Source organism: Charadrius vociferus, unplaced genomic scaffold, assembly GCF_000708025.1.
Source record: "Charadrius vociferus isolate BGI_N301 unplaced genomic scaffold, ASM70802v2 scaffold455, whole genome shotgun sequence".
In the NCBI taxonomy this organism is placed as follows: Eukaryota; Metazoa; Chordata; class Aves; order Charadriiformes; family Charadriidae; genus Charadrius; species Charadrius vociferus.
In genome coordinates this window covers 1,332,099-1,337,237 of record NW_009648550.1, presented here as the reverse complement: position 1 = coordinate 1,337,237, position 5,139 = coordinate 1,332,099, and positions in this window count along the sequence as shown.

Below are 5,139 nucleotides of genomic sequence, written 5' to 3'. Positions count from 1 at the left end.
CAGGGTGCACGGTGTGTGCGCTGAGCTGCACCCGCTAAAATCCTTCCCGCTCCTCCCCACAGGGGAAGAGACTTCATGAGACCGATCCGTGCTCAATCCTTTGGGGGATTGAGCTCCTGGATTTTTTTGGGGGGTACGGCTTTTCTGTGGGAGCTCGGGAGGGGGGGCAGGACCTCTCCCCGCAGAACAAGGAGGGACATTCAGTGCCTGCTCCTCGCCGCTTTCGGCACGTGGCTGCTGGAGCTCGGGCACGGCGGATGGAGGATGTTTGGGTTGGCGGGCACTCCGGCTGGACGGCGGAGCTGGGCAGGAAAAAGCATCCCGGGGTTGTGCTGGGGGAGGGAAATGAAAACCCAACAGACTCGCTCCTCCACACGAGTGCTCGAAAAAAAAAAAAAAATTAAAATAAAATGCTTTTCTGAAAGTGTAGGTGCTTTCAAAAGCAGGTGGTGGTAGAGAGGGGTGGCCCAGCTCCAGTGGGAACACGGGTGCCTGCACAGCAGCAGAACTGGGGGTTTCCCACCTTTAGATGGGGGTGGTGGAGATTTGCAAGGAAGGGCCCCCAGCTGCAGGAGGACAAAGCCCAGGAGGACCCTCAGGAGAGGAGAGCAGCTGGTGGGGTGGCTTAGTGCTGCTTCCATCAAAGGGGGCTGAGATGTCCTCTCCTCTCTCGAGGCAGGAGGAACCTCCTTGTCCTGCTGAGGACACCCCATTAATCTTGGGGTAGCATGGGAGGGTGTCACCATGCAGCTGGCCTCAGCAGAGAAAGAGCTGGGACCTGACTTGGGAAGGCCCCGCAGGAGGTTGTGCTGCAAGAGAAATTGAGTTGCAGTACGGACAGCAGGGGACATGCCTGATTTTATTTCCTCAGCATGCACAGGGACGGACGAAGCCTGCCAGGGGGAAATGTCCTTTAGCTTTAGCTCTGTGGTGTAAGTGCAAAGGGAGAGGCAGATGCACCCGCAGATGTACAGGTCTCCGCCAAAGGCAACCCAAAGGGTCCCAGGATATGGGGAGAAGAAGAACACATGGAGAAAAATATGGTCTGTGGGGGATACGCCTGGGGAAACTCCTCCTTACCTCCCCCCCTGGAGCCTGGGGGTGCCAGCTCAGCGCAGAGCCGGGGCCGTGATCGGAGGACGATGCCGGGCACCGTCAGAGGAGGGACAGGGAATGGGTAGGACACATCGCCAGGCTGCCGGACCGCTCCACCGTGCGCCTGCATCCTGGGATGCCCTGAGCAGCAGGCAACGAGGTTTTCCTCAGAGCTACCCGGACCCCGGCCAAGTCGCATTTCATCCAGGAAAGGGAGCAGTTATCCTCATGAACCCAGCTCGGTGCGTGTTTTAAATTAGCGCCTTAGATAAGACAGCAGCGCTGCAGGGGCAGCTGGCCGCGTCCTCGTACGCCACTGAAAATCACTGCTGGAAGACAAAAGCCATAACAGGAAAGGAGCTGAGCTGAAATGAGAAGGAATATTTTATTTTATTTTTTAGGAAAAGCTGAGGCTGGACAGACAGATTTGGGGAAAGAAAACAAAGTTAGGAGAAAGAAGGCTACCGAGTGGGCAGTCCAGAGCCTGTGGTTTGCCGGAGGCATGGTCTGCCCTGCTGTGGTTGCCCAGCCTGGTTGGACGTGCTTCTGCAATGGGCCGTTACAGCATTTTAGGGATGATAAAAAAATCCCTGCACGTGGGGACATGCTCCTCCATGAGATGCAGAAGACAAGGCCGGGGATGTGCCAGGAGCAGCTCCTGGTGCCTTACCTCTGCCATCTCCGTCACCCGTTCCTCACTGCAGTACCTCTGACAGGTGAATGATGGGTTTGATCATCCTTGCACTGACAGCACTTCCCACCCCCCAAGCCTTGTCAGGCTCTGGGAGCCGAAAAACAGGAGCCTGTAAAAGGGTAAGTCCCTGACACGGCAGAATAGTTTCCGTCTGATGCTTTAACCGGCTAACGAGGCTAGAGACCAGCATTTGGAGCTTCACATTGGAGGCTTTTCCTCGCAGCACAACCCCCAACTGACAACATTTTCCTAATTCCCGAGGCCAGGGTGAACTGGTTTCCCCTCTCCAGGATGGGCTGGCACACCGCTGGGGCCTGCCAAGTCGTGCCCGTCCTCCCAGCTGCTTCTCACCCTCCTCGAGGGCCAGGACTGGAGCCGGGAAGCTCAGCCATCTCTCCCAGCATTAGCTGGCTGCAGATCTGCCTTTCAGCCCCAGAAACGTTTAAGTTCGGCTCTTCAGTGTCTGGACTGGGCTGCAAATCTCTGGCCAGCATTTGAGCTGACTAAAGGAGATTTTTTTTTCCCCTCCCAGAGCGGCTGCTCCAGCATCTCGCAGACTTCCCGAGCCTGGAATGTGCAGAGAGAGGCTCTTCTGGCCCTGGTAAATACAACTTCTCTTTGGGATAATAATATTTTAGAGCTCAAAAAATAGCTGGTTTGCCTCTGCTCCCCTTCCGCAGGCTGAAGGCAGGCGGTCCCCGGCGCAGCTGACTCCAGATACACTCCATGTGCCCCTGGAGGGGTTGGCTGCCCTGCTGGAGCCCCAAAGCTGCAGTCTCTCACCCGAAACGGCTGGGGGGTGAGGAGGAAAAGGCTGAAGACCTCACGCAGAGGTGGCCTTGGAGGGAGGCTACGCAGTGCCCACCGAGGTGCAAGGAGAGAAATATGGTGCCTTTGAATTTCCGAGGTCTGTGTGGGAAAGCGCCCCCTCTCCTCTCCACCCCATGAGGGAAGATGAGCCCCAGCCTCAGGGCAGGGGTGAGAGGAGGCAACCACAGGCTTCATGTCCTTTTTCCTCCTCCTACTCATCATCTTCCTTCCACAATGCATTCCTGATGGGCCTTTCCCTGCTGAGCATCCAAAGTCCTGAGCATCCCTGCGCTTCTCCTCACCTTCAGTCTAATGAGATACAGCCCTGCAAACAAAAGAATGGTAATTATCTCTTTAACACACAAGAGAACGTCAGGTTATTTTCAACTGCAGGTTAAAATTTGAATTTTATTATCTAGCTAGCTTCAACTGCAGGTTAAAATTTGAATTTTATTATCTAGCTAGCGTCCCTGAGAAGTCCACGCCTGGTGCACGGCACATCCATCAGTGCTGCCCTGTCTCCTCCCCCCCCCCAGATTCGTATTGCAGTTCGAATCCTTGCTGAAGCAAAAGCACGAGCAAACGTACCAAAATACTTATTAATCCTGTTAGTGACTTTAATGAAGAGCTGAACCATGACATTTTTGTTTGTTATGGTTGCTAGGTATGTTGCTACGCTCTCCACACCATACCCCAAATCCCAGTATATTTGTGATATTTGAGAGCACGTACTGGGGAATTTAGCCACTATTGCCAAATTTTAGTTACACTTTGGAAAAAAAAAAAAAAAAGACCCATTCAGGAGCTTCTCACAAGTGTACCTTTTTCCCTGACAATGCAAACACACTGCTCCTGTCGACACAGATTTGTTTAAAAAGGAATTCATCACATGCTGCAAGAAAAGTAGGAGCTAGGCTTTTATTCTGAATTTGAAATCCCTTTTTTCTGTCTGTTGCCTGGGGACACAGTGCTGAGCCCTCTGGGCATTGGTTCCTGGGCTGCACACCACATTGAGATGCTCACATGCTGATGAGACTAATTAGCCTTCATTAGCCCTAATGGAACTCCCCAGCCCCACCTGAGGCTGTCACCCATGTCCCTCCCATGCTTCCTGGAGCCCTATTTGAGTCCCTGAGCTGCAGAGTGCTTGTTTTCAGCTTGGGCTAGTTTCTTGGCTTGGCTTTGGACTTGTGTGATGATTTGGACCCTTAGCTGAACTTGGCCATGATCTCCTGCCCTGCTCGTCTTGCTCAGGTACTAGCCTGCTGTGCGAGAATGTGGAGAGATGGTGCTCGTTCCTCATGGATGTGAGGCCATGCTTTGCCTCTGTGTAAGGGGAAAAACATCCCTCCCAAATGGGAACCGATGTGGGTGTTCTCTTTTTTTTTTTTTTTTGTAATTTTATATTTTTTGCTAGGATTGTTGGCACTGGAAAAAGAGAGTCATATGTCCTGAAAAGCCCTGTAAGCCAGGGAGACTAGCCTGTAAAGGAAAATAAGTTGATGTAACTTACTTGGGATTTATCCAGAAAGTTTTGACAAAGTCCCTCAAAAGATAATGTTAAAAGACAAATCGTTAAAATGGTTAGAGAACAACAAACAAGCTTCTCCTGGGGGCTATCAACTGCTGAGAGTCAGCAGAACCACGGCAGGAATAAAAGGCCAGCTCTCAGCATGCGGAGGTCTAGCAGGTGGGACATGTCCATCTTAGTCCCAGTGTTGTTGTAAACAGACACATAAAGTTTATGGAAGCAATGATGAGCAATGAGGTGACAACATTTGCAGCTGATGCTATTTATTTGCGTTGGACAAGACCATCCTGAGGCGAGGGTGCTGAACTTGGAGGTGCAGTACTGCAGAAGGGGATGAAATTCACCGAAAATGTGAGAAAACGTGCACAGAAAGGGATGCTGAGAGCTGCTGCCTGCATTACCGGATTACAGAGCAGCAAGAACATGGGAAACACCGGCCTGCAACGGGCTGTAGTCCAGCCGAAGGCGCAGGTCAGGCCTGCACCGGTTACAGCACACACTCAAACTTCCTATCATAGAATTATCAACACAAACATTACAAGTTTGTTTGTGTGGGTGTGTGTTTTTTTTTTTTTTTCCTTTCTCATTATAGGCTTCAATAATGCTCTTCAGCATTTTGTTCCATAGCTCTATTAAGGATTTCTTAATGAGTTTTGAACTTTGGCCTTTTAAATAAAACAATAGTCATTGGAGTGAGGCTAATAAAACTGTATTTTCCCTTAATCTCTTACACTTTTGTACAAGTTGGGGTTATCGTCTCTTCACATCTCTAATACCGGGTTTTATCACACCCTGGCCAATAACCCTTTCTCTAAGCAATGATTTTATTACCCATCTCGGCTAAGGTGCAGTTTTCTAGGCCCCTCATTTTAAGTCCTCCCCAGCCTGAGGAAGCATGTGATGGCAGCCTTTACCTTGAGATGACAACATGTCTTATAACCACAGTGTGGGGGGAAACACCCGTTTTAATTCGAAATGTCGATCTCAGAACTAATTAATTGCCGGGGGG